Source organism: Arachis hypogaea, chromosome 13 (genome assembly GCF_003086295.3).
Source record: "Arachis hypogaea cultivar Tifrunner chromosome 13, arahy.Tifrunner.gnm2.J5K5, whole genome shotgun sequence".
In the NCBI taxonomy this organism is placed as follows: domain Eukaryota; kingdom Viridiplantae; phylum Streptophyta; class Magnoliopsida; order Fabales; family Fabaceae; genus Arachis; species Arachis hypogaea.
The window spans coordinates 65,609,118-65,624,525 of NC_092048.1; positions in this window are offsets into that span (position 1 = coordinate 65,609,118).

A 15,408-nucleotide genomic window follows, 5' to 3' on the forward strand; every position below is an offset into this window, starting at 1 on the left:
TTAATTCACTTTAATTTCATTCGATGCCTTGATGTGTTTGTTGAGTGATTACAGGTTCATAAGGCAAGTATTGGATGGAAGAAGTGAAGAGAAAAGCATACAAAGTGGAGAATGCATGAGAAAACAAGGATTTGGAGTACATCAACCCACGCGCACGCGCAGAAGACGCACACGCGTGGAAAGTGAAGTTGCATGGCGACACGTACGCGTACATGACTGGTGCACGAAATGACAATCACACTTTTGCAATTCCGCACAACTAACCAGCAAGTGCACTGGGTCGTCCAAGTAATACCTTACGTGAGTAAGGGTCGATCCCACGGAGATTGTCGGCTTGAAGCAAGCTATGGTTATCTTGTAACTCTTAGTCAGGATATCAACAATAATTCTCAGTTTTAATTGGAATGAGTAAAAGAACATGAATTAAATAATACTTGTTATGCAATAATGGAAAACAGGTTGAGGTTTTGGAGATGCTCTGTCTTCTGAATCTCTGCTTTCCTAGTGTCCTCTTCTTCACGCACGCAAGGCTCCTTCCATGGCAAGCTGTATGTTGGTGGATGACGATCGGTTTTTCTATCGGTAAGAAATTGAGAAATATAATCGCGTTGTAAGTACAACTTCTAGACCAACAGAAAATCCTTTCGTACAAAAGTTTTGGTTGTCACAAGTAACAAACCCCTTTAAAATTGATAACCGAAGCATTTAAACCTCGGGTCATCTTCTCAAGGAACTACATGGAGGTGTTCTTATTATTGGTTATGAGTCTTGTAAATTGAGGGTTTTGAAAGTAAGGAACAGGTAATTTAAATGACAAGAAAAATAAATAAATAACTATAAAATAAACTCTTGGCAAGGGATGAAAATTCGGAAGTCCTATCCTAGTTATCCTTATCGATGATGATGAGAATTGAGTTTTAATTCCACTTAGTCAACCTTTACGAAAGCAAGGGAAAGTCAAGTGGACTAATTAGTTAGATCCCCAAGTCCTAGCCAACTCCTAAGGAAGGACTAGAGTTAGTGGACTTCAATTCAATTAGCAAAAATAACAATTATCAATCACGATGAGTTTGATAACTCAAGAATCTCCAGTTAATCCATTTAAGCCAAGAATATAAAAAGCTAAATAAGAATCATAAATCTGAAATACCTCAATTGCATTAATAAGAGAAAATCAATCTAAACATAAAGAGTTCATAAGCAAAATTGGTAACAAGAGTCAGATACGAATAAAAGCATTAGAATAAATAGAAATATAAAAGGAATATTGAACCTGAGAAGAAGTTGAAATAATAAGTTGAAATAATAAGAAATCCTAATTCCTTTAAGAGGAATCCTAATCCTAAAACCTAAGAGAGAGGAGAGAGCCTCTCTCTCTAAAAATTACATCTAAAAACCAAAAATTGTGAATTATGAGCTGATGATTATGAATGAATGGATTCCCCCACTTTATAGCCTCTAATCTGTGTTTTCTGGGCCGAAAACTAGATCGAAAACAACCTAGAAATTGCTGGAGAAGAAATCTGTCACGTTGATTTTTGTCACTGCGACGCGTCTATGTAGAACACGCGTTCGTGTCGCCTAGCAGCAGGGAAACTGTGGCATATTATATATCAAATCGAAGCCCCGGACGTTAGCTTTCCAACACAACTGAAACCACGTCGTTCGGACCTCTGTAGCTCAAGTTATGACTGTTTTAGTGCATAGAGGTCATGCTAGATAGCTTTGCAGTTCCTTCAACTTCTTGTATTCCTTCCACTTTTGCATGCTTCCTTTCCATCTTCCAAGCCATTCCTGTCCTGTAATCTTTGAAAATACTTAACACACATATCAAGGCATCGAATGGTAATAGGAGAGGATTAATAATTAGCAATTTAAAGGCCAAAGAAACATGGTTTCAATCATAGCACAAAATCAGGAAGGAAAACGTAAAACATGCGATTAGTTTGAATAAGTAGGTAAAGAGTTGATAAAAACCACTCAATTGAGCACAAGATAAACCATAAAATAGTGGTTTATCAATCTCTCCACACTTAAACATTAGCATGTCCTCATGCTAAGCTCAAGAGAAGCTATAAAAGTAAAGAGGAATGATAGAATGTATGAAATGCAACCTATCTATATGAATGCAACTACATGCTAATATGTTTCTATCTACTTGGTTAAAAGTAAATAAGCTCTTCAAGACAAACATAAATCAGATTTCACTAATTCAAATTATACAATAAAAGACAAGTAAACTTGTAAGAAGATAGCTCATGAAAGTAGGGAACATAGAATCAAGCATTGAAGCCTTACTGGTAGTGTATATCACTCTAATCTCTCAAGTGTCTAGGGTTAATCACTCTACTCTTCTCTAATCATGCTTTCTAAACTTTGTTCTTCATCTAACCAATCAACAAATAATTAGTATACCAATGCAAATATCATGAGGTCTTTTCAGGGTTGTAATGGGGCTAAGGTAAGGGTGAGGATATATGTATGGCCAAGTGAGCTATAATATGAATCTTTAATTAACCTAAGCTCTCAACTATACACACATTCTATATTTTAAATTCATGCCTAGCTACCCAAAATTCCCATTTTTGCATATCATACTCATGTATCAACTTCTCTTTAATTTTATCACCTATGCATTGATTTTTCATTAACTTAACATTGGGGTAATTTTGTCCCCTTCTTTATTTAGTTATTTATTAAATATTTTTTTTTTGGATTTTTTTTTTAGAAAAATAAACATAACTTATCAATGCACATGGATTTTTAATTTTTCTAGTCTCACATGAGTAGGTTCCCAAATTCCTAATATTTTATCAAAGTAGAAAAACATAACACATTCCCTTATTAACCCATGTTCCCATAGTTTTCCCACACTTAATTGTTACACAATCTCAATCTTAAGCTAACCAAAGATTCAATTGGGGTATTTAATTATTTTTCTGCTTAAGGCTAGTGATGTGGTTATAGAACAGAATAAATGGGGATAAAAGGCTCAAGGTGGCTAACAAGGGTGATGTAAAAAGTAGGCTTATTTGGGATAAGTGAGCTAATAACAAATAATGGCCTCAATCATATGCAAGCATGTAAATACACTAAATATTGGATATATAGACTGAAACAAAGTAAAGATTGCAATTATAGAGAAGAAAACACACAAGAATAAAATATTTATGGTTAACTAATGTAACCATGTAATTAATCTCAAAATCTTACAGGTTGTGTGTTCTTTGGCTCAAAAACCATGTTCCAAATACAACTTCAAACAAATTTAACACATAGAAAATTTTTAATTTTAATTTTTTTTTATTTAAATTAGTGAAAAAATTTTTTTTTCAAAAATAGGGTCCTAGAAAGAAACTTATTATTTTTCAACTAAGTAGTATTTAAATGCAAACAATCAACTACACATGCAATCTATTATGCAATGCAACAATGAACTAATGAAGAAAATAAGACATTGGTGTTGAGAAGGGAATAACTAACCCATGGAGATCGGTATTGACCTCCCCACACTTAAAGGTTGCACCGTCTTCGGTGCATGCTAAGATGTACAAGTGGACGGGGGTTGTGGTTCCTCAGCTGGGGCTCTTTTTTGTTCCTTTCCTTGCCAGTGGTTTGGGAGTAGCTTTCTCTTTACCCTTCTTGGTGGCCATCCTGAAAAGGGAAAAAGAAAGTAACTTTTAAAGCTAAGGGTTAGAGCAAGGAAGAGAGCGGGAAATGTGGTAATCAATGCACAATAAAGAAGAATGATGTTAACACATGGTCATGACTACATGGGAAAAGTTCATCAATGGAAATATAGCAAGTGCATGTATTGACAAATAAATGCAAGATGTTTATTGGCATGCTGGCAAAGGCATGAGTAGCATAGATCAAGCATTCAATGTCCAAGTTAGATTACCAAGTCTTTCAAACTAACAACATGTTTGTAATAACAATTATATTTAAGTAATAAAATATAAAAAGGGTTTTGTGAAAAGCAAGCATTTAGAGTAGTAGATAGAAAGAAATCGAAAAATAGTGCACAATGCCATACGGGCTTTTTCACAAACACATAGCAAGCATGGTAAATAAGCTATTGAAAGTATTAAATTGAACATGCATGCAACCCTTTAAAAGGTAATATATAATCGTCAAACAATTCCTTTAATAATCCACAAAAATATAGAAAATAATGACCCAAATAAATTTCTAACACCAATGAAAATAATGCTATGAATGAATGTATGCAAATATATTAAATGAAATAGAATGGAAGTGAAGAGGGTGAGAAGTTAAAGAAATGAAGAAGAAAAAAGTAAGAAAAAGAAGAAGAAAGAAGAAAAGATAGAAGAAATTAGGATTAAAAAAGAAAATATAAGATGATTGGCGCTGATTTGGATAAGTTGTGCGGCACAGGCGACGCGGACGCGTGAGTGACGCGGTCGCGTGGTGCGCGATAAGGTCAGGTGACGCGGACGCATGGGTCACGCAATCGCGTGGTCTGATTTGTGCGATTGGCACGAGTGCAGCCTCGCGTTCGCACAACTCTCTGTTCGAAACTCTTTTTTCCAATTTTTTGGGTGACGCGGTCGCGTGGGTGACGCGATCGCGTGAATGGCCTTTCTTTTAAAAATGACGCGGACGCGTGGGGCACGCATTCGTGTGGTAGGGCTGGTGCTTCTAGCATCATTCCAGCCCAGCTCCATCATAACTCTTTGCCATACACCTCTTTACGTCGATTTTGCAGGGCCACGCGTTCGCGTAGGTGACGCGGACGCATGGGAGGCATTTTTCCCACATGACGCGGACGCGTCAGCGATGCGGTCGCGTGGATCAATTTATGCCAAAGGCACGCCTCCAGCCACGCTCTCGCGTGACTCTCTGTTCACTTTTCTTTTCTTCCTAATGCACTTGTGACGCGGACGCGTCAGCGACACTTACGCGTCGCGTGCATTTTTTCTTATTATGCAAAATGCAGAATGCAATATGCAGATGTTATGAATTATTCCAGGTTCAATGAAGTAAAACAAAACTCAAAAACAAACAAAACTAAATAAAATTATAATTGGAAAAGGAGCGATCATACAATGGTGTGTTGTCTCCCACCAAGCACTTTTAGTTAAAGTCCTTAAGTTGGACATTGGGGGAGTCATTTGTTATGGCGGCTTGTGCTGGAACTCATCCAGGAATCTCCACCAATGTTTGTAATTCCAATGGCCTTCGGGATCCCAAACTAGGCGCAGAAAGCCTTCAAGCAAGGTAAAGCAAGTGACAAGGCCCCAAGAGTGTTGATTTCTAGACTGAATTCCGGGGTCCCAGACCTTGCCTTTGCACCCGTCTTCTTGTTGATCATCATGATTCCATCTGGGTGGCACGCAATTAAAATTCTCACTGAGACATCCAAACAGCTTCCTAGACCCATTCAATTGAGATTTTCACCAACCCTTGTACTTCAATTTGGAGCAGGAAACCATATTGAACTTTGCATGACAACTCTTACCACTAACCATCTTCCTCTTACTCTTAACACCACAAAGAGCTCTAAGCTGACCATCTGTCTCAAGTAAACCATATTCAAGTGGAATGAGAAAGCTAAGAGATATGAATTTTACTCACTTGAATGTTGTGAAGGATGATGGCAACTTAGGTGGAGAGGTCTTCAGCAGCTTTGGTAAAGTGATATCAAACTCCTCTCCCTTATGTTCTTTCTTGACAATTTCCACCTCCTTGTAAGCTTCTTCAATTTCAACCTCTTCCTCTTGGTAGCTTTCTCCCAATTTGATCTCTTCTTCATTGTTCACCAAGGGCATGGGAGGTTGTGCTTCTTCTTCTTTAATCTCCATGTCTAGTGCAATGGGAGAGGGTTCAACCATGATATGCCTTGGAGGTTGTACACCCTCCTCAACATCAAATTCAATCTCCGTAGAAGGGGGCTCTATGACTGGGCTTTCCCATGGACGTTCCGCATCTCCTAAGTCGTCGACCACTTCTTCCTCTTCAATGATTACGGCTTCCTCCAATTGTTCCAATACAAATACATGCTGCTCATTGTCCACTGGAATTTCTAGCTTCTCCTTCATGCTGCGTTCTTCAGTAGATTCTCCACATAAAGCCATGGGAGTTTCTTGAGTGTCCGAACATTGGGAAGCTAATCGATTTATTAACTCACCTAAGACGACCGTGAAATTTAGCACATTCTTATTCATCTCTTCTTGCCCTTGAAGAATAACACTAAGGGCGTTGTTATCCAATGGAGGTTGGGGTGGATAGGAGGGTTTATTATTTTGGAGAAAGGGTTCATGGTAGGAAGGTGGTTCATCTTGATAATGATAAGGAGATGGTGTATATTGAGGTGGTGGTTCATGAGAGTAGTTGTGTTGAAATGGGGGTGGTTCTGTGTATGGTTCATTTGGCTCATAAGGTGGTTAGTATGGTGGATACAGGTTAGGGTCATATGGAGGTGAATGGTGGAAAGGGGCTTGTGAGTATGGTGGTTCAAAGCTATTTTGAGGAGGTGGTTCATTGGCATATGATGGAGCTTGCTGGTAACTACAAGGGGGTCCACCATATCTATTGTCTTGGCATGCATTGTAGGATGGTCGTTGTCCATGGTATCTTGGAAGGTGATGTTGCCGAAAGGGTTGATCAGATCCTCGTGGCTCCTTCCATCTCTGATTATTTTGACCTTGATGCATGTTCCTGTAATAATTTCCATTCCTTGCAACAGCATTGGGACCAAACTCAAAGCGATGGGGGTGAGAACTCATAATAGCAAATAAAAATTAAAAACAAAAAACAAATTTAAATTAAAAGGTTATTGAAATTTAAATTTTAAATTTTGAATTTTAAATTTTGAAATTTGAATTTCAAATTTTGAAATTTGAATTTTGTAAAAGTCAACAATATAAGATAAAGTTTTGAAAAAGATTTAAATTTTGAAAAGGTTTGATTTTTTTAAAATTTTAAATTTAAATTTTGAAATTTGAATTTTGGAATTTAAATATTGAAATTTGAATTTTGATTTTGAAATAAGATAAGATAAGATTTTGAAAAAGATATGATTTTTGAAAAAAATTTGAATTTTGAAATTTAAAACTAAGATAAGATAAGATAAAAATAAAAAAAAAATCTGAATATTTTTTTATGCAAATTTCGAAATTTCAATTAAAATAAAGAGAAAAAATATTTTTAAATTAAATGAGGAAAGAGAAAAACAATAAAATGACTCTAAAGATGAACAACTAAGAACAACTTGAAGGTCAAGATGAACACGAAGAACAAATTTTTAAAAATATTTTTTAATAACTAAATAAAAACCAATAACCTCTTAATTTATGAAAAAGCAAAAATAAAAACAAAAATAAAAACAAATAAACAAGCAAAAAGCAAATATTTACAATAAAAAATAATAAGGCACACATTTGCAATTCCCCGGCAATGGCGCCATTTTGACGATCGGTGTTTCTATCGGTAAATAAATTGAGAAATATAATCGCGTTGTAAGTACAGCTTCTAGACCAACAGAAAATCCTTTCATACAAAAGTTTTGGTTATCACAAGTAACAAACCCCTTTAAAATTGATAACCGAAGTATTTAAACCTCGGGTCATCTTCTCAGGAACTGCAGGGAGGTGTTCTTATTATTGGTTATGAGTCTTGTAAATTGGGGGTTTTGAAAGTAAGGAACAGGTAATTTAAATGACAAGAAAAATAAATAAATAACTATAAAATAAACTCTTGGCAAGGGATGAAAATTCGGAAGTCCTATCCTAGTTATCCTTATCGATGATGATGAAAGTTGAGTTTTAATCCCACTTAGTCAACCTTTACGAAAGTAAGGGAAAGTCAAGTGGACTAATTAGTTAGATCCCCAAGTCCTAGCCAACTCCTAAGGAAGGACTAGAGTTAGTGGAATTCAATTCAATTAGCAAAAATAACAATTATCAATCACGATGAGTTTGATAACTCAAAAATCTCCAGTTAATCAATTTAAGCTAAGAATATAAAAAGCTAAATAAGAATCATAAATCTGAAATACCTCAATTGCATTAATAAGAGAAAATCAATCTAAACATAAAGAGTTCATAAGCCAAATTGGTAACATGAGTCAGATACGAATAAAAGCATTAGAATAAATAGAAAGATAAAAGGAATATTGAACCTGAGAAGAATTTGAAATAATAAATTGAAATAATAAGAAATCCTAATTCCTTTAAGAGGAATCCTAATCCTAAAACCTAAGAGAGAGGAGAGAGCCTTTCTCTCTAAAAACTACATCTAAAAACCTAAAATTGTGAATTATGAGCTGATGATTATGAATGAATGGATTCCCCCACTTTATAGCCTCTAATCTGTGTTTTCTGGGCCGAAAACTGGGTCGAAAACAGCCCAGAAATCGCTGGAGAAGAAATCTGCCACACTGATTTTCGTCACTGCGATGCGTCCGTGTGGAGCACGCGTTCGTGTTGTCTAGCGTCAGGGCAACTATGGTATATTATATTATAAATCGAAGCTCTGAACGTTAGCTTTCCAACGCAACTGGAACCGCGTCGTTTGGATTTCTGTAGCTCAAGTTATGACTGTTTTAGTGCGAAGAGGTCAGGTTGGATAGCTTTGCAGTTCCTTTAACTTCTTGTATTCCTTCCACTTTTGCATGCTTCCTTTCCATCCTCCAAGCCATTCCTGCCCTGTAATCTCTGAAAGTACTTAACACACATATCAAGGTATCGAATGGTAATAGGAGAGGATTAATAATTAGCAATTTAAAGGCCAAAGAAACATGTTTTCAATCATAGCACAAAATCAGGAAGGAAAACGTAAAACATGCGATTAGTATGAATAAGTGGGTAAAGAGTTGATAAAAACCACTCAATTGAGCACAAGATAAACCATAAAATAGTGGTTTATCAGTGGATCACCGATCTCAATGGCTACCATCCGTCCTTTCAGTGAAAATGGTCCAGCTACGGGTTTCGTAGGGCTAATCATCTGTCGGTTCTCACTAGTGTTGGAATAGGATCCATTGATCCTTTTGCGTCTGTCACTACGCCCAATAGTCATGAGTTTGAAGCTTGTCACAGTCATCCCATCCCAGATCCTACTCGGAATACCACAGACAAGGTTTAGCCTTTCCGGATCTCAAGAATGCTGCCAAATGATTCTAGCTTATACCACGAAGACTCTAGTCTCACGGATTTGAATGCTCTGTTGTCAGGAGATGCAATCAAACTCGTGAACCAAGAACCCAAGAGATACACACTCAATCTAAGGTAGAACGGAAGTGGTTGTCAGACACGCGTTCATAGGTTGAGAATGGTGATGAATGTCACGGATCATCACATTCATCATGTTGAAATGCGAGTGAATATCTTAGAATAGAAACAAGCGTGATTGAATAGAAAACAGTAATAATTGCATTAATCCATCAAGACACAGCAGAGCTCCTCACCCCCAACCATGGGATTTAGAGACTCATGCCATAGATGATACAAGTTCTGATGTAAAATTTTATGAGGTACATAGTAAATCTCTAAAAGTAGTTTTTATACTAAACTAGTGACCTAGGTTTACAGAAAATGAATAAACTAAGATAGATAGTGTAGAAATCCACTCCGGGGCCCACTTGGTGTGTGTTTGGGCTGAGCATTGAAGCTTTCATGTGCATAGGCTGTTCCTGGCATTTAACTCCAGCTTTTGTGCCAGTTTGGGCATCTAACTCCAACTTTTATACCAGTTCTGGCGTTTAACGCCAGAATAGGGTAGAGACTTGGCGTTAAACACCAGTTTGCGTGATCTCAACTCGGGCAAATTATGGACTATTATATATTGCTGGAAAGCCCAGGATGTCTACTTTCCAAATGCAATTAAGAGCGCGCCAATTGGGCTTCAATAGCTCCAGAAAATCCATTTCGAGTGCAGGGAGGTCAGAATCCAATAGCATCTGCAGTCCTTTTTCAGCCTCTGAATCAGATTTTTGCTCAGGTCCCTCAATTTCAACCAGAAAAATATATAAACTCATAGTAAAGTCCAGAAATGTGATTTTTGCATAAAAAACTAATAAAAATATACTAAAAAGTAGCTAGATCCTACTAAAAACTATATGAAAATACCCCCAAAAAGCATATAAAATATCCGCTCATCACAACACCAAACTTAAAATGTTGCTTGTCCTCAAGCAACTAGATTAATAAAAGAAGATAGAAATAAAATCAAGAGGCAATAACATCTCAGAGTTTTATATGAAGCTCAAATTCTCATTAGATGAACGAGACTAGTAGCTTTTTGCTTCTGAACAGTTTTGGCACCTCAATTTATCCTTTGAAGTTCAGAATGATTGGCATCTATAGGAACTCAGAATTCAGATAGTGTTATTGATTCTCCTAGTTTAGTATGTTGATTCTTGAATACAACTACTTTATGAGTCTTGGCCGTGGCCCTAAGCACTTTGTTTTTCAGTATTACCACCGGATACATAAATGCCACAGACACATAACTGGGTGAACCTTTCCCCAGTTAGAGGTGTCCAGAGTTCTTAAGCACACTCTTTTTGCTTTGGACCACGACTTTAACCACTCAATCTCAAGTTTTTCACTTGACACCTTCACGCCACAAGCACATGGTTCGGGACAGCTTGGTTTAGCCGCTTAGGCCAGGATTTTATTACTTTAGGCCCTTCTATCCATTAATGCTCAAAGTCTTGGATCCTTTTCACCCTTGCCTTTTGCTTTAAAGGGCTATTGGCTTTTTCTACTTGCTTTTTCTTTCTTTTTCTTTTATTTTTCGCCATTTTTTTCACAAGCTTTGTATTCACTGTTTTTTCTTGCTTCAAGAGTCAATTTTATGATTTTTCAGATTATCAATAACATTTCTCCTTTTTCATTATTCTTTCAAGAGCCAACAAATTTAACATTCATAAACTTCATTATCAAAAATTATGCACTGTTCAAGCATTTATTCAGAAGACAAAAAGTATTGCCACCACATATTTGAATTTTTCTTATTAATAACTCGAAAATAAAACTGCCTCCTTATTCTAAAAAATCTGCTATTTTATTCATGTTTGATGATGATGAGAAAAATAAATTATAGCTTACATGGAGATAATTAAATAAAAATAAAAATAAAAATAAAGATACTAATTACTATTATTCATGTGACCCCTAAGGTAGATCTCTAATAGAAAAAGTTATCACAGACTTAAGATTAGTACTCAACAACCTTTATTTTAGGAGATGGATTCTCCTTCAATCTGTGGGGTGTCTGGCCCTTCAAGAGACAGCTTATGGTGCTTCAGCTCCTGTAGCTCACGCCCTTGCTTCTCTTGTTCCTTCAGGAGTTTGCAGAGCATGCTATTTTAAACTTGCTGTTCTTCTTTCAGTTGATCCATAGCTTCTTGCAACTTGGTGACAGATGCTTCTAGGCGGGTCCAGTAGTCAATCTGGGGGATTTCTGGGAGGAACTCCTGTGCCCTCCTTTTGATGGAGTTATCTTGCACTTGTTGTCCTTTCATTGACTTTTTGGTGATTGGGTTCTCGACTGAGATATACTCATCCACTCCCATCTTTACCCCAGTATCTTTACATAGCAAAGAGATTAAGCTTGGGTAAGCCAATTTGGTGTCAGTGGAGTTCTTATTTGCAACTGTGTAAAGCTCACAAGAAATCAGATGATGAATCTCCACTTCATTTCCCAGCATAATGCAGTGGATCATCACTGCTCTTTTGACAGTGACTTCAGAGCGGTTGCTGGTGGGCAGTATAGAACGCCCAATGAAGTCCAGCCAGCCCCTAGCAATTGGTTTGACATTTCCTCTCTTGAGTTGATTCGGGATACCTTTTGTGTTGGTTATCCACTTGGTTCCAGGGATGCATATGTCCTCTAGAACTTGGTCCAAGCGCTTATCAAATCTCACTATTCTCCTATTAAAGGATTCTGGATCATCTTGTAGTTGAGGCAGCTTGAAGACCTCTCTTATTTTGTCCAGGTGGAAGTAAATAATCTTCCCTCTGACCATGGTTCGAAAGGTATAGAAGGCGGTTCCAGTCATTCTCTATTTATCTGTTTGCCATAGATTTGAGTAAAATTCCTGAACCATGTTTCTACCCACCTCTGTCTCAGGATTAGCTAGAATTTCCCAGCCCCTGTTTTGAATCTGCTCTTGGATCTCCAGATATTCGTCTTCTTTTAGATCAAATTTAACTTCCGGGATCACTGACCTTAGACCCATTATTTTGTGGTAATGGTCTGCCTGTTCTTTGGTTAAGAACCTCTCTTGATTCCAAAGTGGTTTTGGAGTGTTCTCTTTCTTGCCTCTTGAAGTGGTTTATTTTTTCTTAGGAGCCATGATCTTAGTGAATCTTAGCTCAGTGATCACGAAAAATACACCAAACTTAGAGGTTTGCTTGTTGTCAAGAAAAAGAAAGGAAAGGAGATGAATAGAAGGAGAGTCAAATTCGAGTTATGAAGGTGAGGGGGAGGCCGATTGTGAATTTATAAGGGAGGGAATGGGTTCAAAAATTTTAAAAAAGATATGATAGAAGATATGATTTGTAAAAGATAAATATGATATGAAAAAGATGAAATTTTAAAATTGAAAAGATATGAGAGAATTGAAAAAGATAAATCTGAATTTGAAAAGATAATATGATGAGTTGAAAAGATTTGAGAAGAAATTAAAAAGATAGATGAGTTTTGAAAAAGATTTGAAAAGAAATTGAAGATTTGAGAAAGATTTTTAGGATTAAAGAAAAATTTATTTTTAATTTGTTTTATTTTTTTGAAATTGAAATTGAAAGATGATAATTTGTAACATGTTTAGGCAAGAAATTTTGGATGGAACCATGCAAAATTGGAAAAAATTTAAGTTGGAAACAAAACCTCCTCCCCTCCATATTCCTGGCGTTAAACACCCAGAATGGCACCCATTCTGGTGTTTAACGCCCATTTGCTGCTTCTTTTGGGCAATTAACGCCCAGCCAGGTACCCTGGCTGGCGTTAAACGCTAGAAAGCCTTTATCACTGGGCGTTTTTTAAAGCCCAGGATGCTGCAATTCTAGCATTAAACGCCCAGAATGGTACCCATTCTGCCGTTTAACGCCAGAAAGGTTTCTTTACTGGCGTTAAATGCCCAGAATGGTGCCCATTCTGGCGTTTAACGCCCACAATACCCTTTACTGGCATTTTTGTGCCAGTGAGCTCCTTTTTTCTGCTTTATGCTCTGAATTCTTCTGTAACTCTGTGAACTCCTGCAATTGTTAATTAACCTTGAAGATAATTTATATCAAACTCATATAATTATTTTGAAAAACAAATAAACCTTGCTAATGACTGGGTTGCCTCCCAGCAAGCGCTTCTTTATTGTCTTTAGCTGGACCTTACTGAACTTTTAATCTAGTCTCAGCTTTGAGCATTCTTGCTCAACATTGCCTTCAAGATAATGCTTGACTCTCTGTCCATTAACAATGAACCTCTTATTAGAATCAATATCTTGAAGCTTCACATAGCCATATGGTGACACACTTGTAATCACATATGGTCACTTCCACCGGAATTTTAGTTTCCCGGGGAACAATCTGAGCCTAGAGTTAAACAGCAGAACCTTCTATTCTGGTTCAAAGACTCTGGATGACAATTTCTTATCATGCCACCTTTTTGTTTCTCCTTGTAAATTTTTGCATTTTTGAAAGCATTGAGTCTGAATTCCTCTAGCTCATTTAACTAGAGTAATCTCTTCTCTCCAGCTAACATAGCATCCAGGTTTAGGAATCTGATTGCCCAGTAGGCCTTATGCTCTAGTTCCACGGGCAGATGACAGGCCTTGCCATACACAAGCTAGTATAGAGAGGTTCCTATAGGAGTCTTGAATGCTGTTCTGTATGCCCACAGAGCATCATCCAAGCTTTTTGCCCAATCCCTTCTACGGGCAATTACAGTCCATTCTAGGATTCTTTTTAGTTCTCTATTAGAGACTTCAGCCTACCCATTTGTCTGTGGATAATATGGAGTTGCCACTTTGTGGCTAATTCCATATCGGACCATAGCAGAGTAAAGCTGTTTATTGCAGAAATGAGTGCCCCCATCACTGATTAGTACTCTAGAGACACCAAACCTACTGAAGATATGTTTCTGGAGGGACTTCAGCACTGTCTTAGTATCATCAGTGGGTGTTACAATTGCCTCTACCCATTTAGATACATAATCTACTGCCACCAGAATATACGTATTTGAGTATGATGGTGAGAAAGGCCCCATGAAGTCAATACCCCATATATCAAACAGCTCAATCTCTAAGATCCCTTGTTGAGACATGGCGTAACCATGAGGTAGATTACCAGCTCTTTGGCAGCTGTCACAGTTACGTACAAACTCTCGGGAGTCTCTATAGAGAGTAGGCCAGTAGAAGCCACATTGGAGAACCTTGGTGGCTGTTCGCTCACCTCCGAAATGGCCTCCATATTGTGATCCATGGCAATGCCATAAGATCTTCTGTGCCTCTTCCTTGGGCACACATCTACGGATTATTCCATCTGCACATCTCTTAAAGAGATATGGTTCATCCCATAAGTAGTATTTTGCATCAGAGATCAATTTCTTTATTCGCTGCCTGCTGTACTCTTTGGGTATGAATCTTACAGCTTTATAGTTTGCAATGTCTGCAAACCATGGTGTTTCCTGAATGGAAAATAATTGCTCATCCAGAAAGGTTTTAGAGATCTTAATAGAGGGGGAGGACGCCCCTTCTACTGGTTCTATCCGAGACAATTGATCAGCCATTTGGTTCTCTGTCCCTTTTCTATCTCTTATTTCTATATCAAACTCTTGCAGAAGCAACACCCATCTTATGAGCCTGGGTTTTGAATCCTGCTTTGTGATTTAAGAGCAGCATGGTCAGTGTACACAATCACTTTTGATCCTACTAAATAGGATCTAAACTTGTCAATGGCATAAACTACTGCAAGCAGCTCCTTTTTTGTGGTTGTGTAATTCTTCTGTGCGTCATTTAAAACACGGCTGGCATAGTAAATGACATGCAGAAGCTTGTTAAGCCTCTGTCCTAGCACTGCACCAATGGCATGGTCCCTAGCATCACACATTAGTTCGAATGGTAATGTCCAGTCTGGTGCAGAAATAACTGGTGCTGTGACCAGCTTAGCTTTCAGAGTTTCAAACGCCTGCAGACACTCTGTATCAAACACAAATGGCGTGTCAGCAGCGAGCAGATTGCTCAGAGGTTTTGCAATTTTTGAAAAATCCTTTATAAACCTCCTATAGAATCCTGCATGCCCCAGAAAGCTTCTGATTGCCTTAACATTGGCAGGTGGTGGTAATTTTTCAATTACCTCCACTTTAGCTTGATCTACCTCTATTCCTTTGTTTGAAATTTTATGCCCAAGAACAATTCCTTTAGTCACCATAAAGTGACATTTT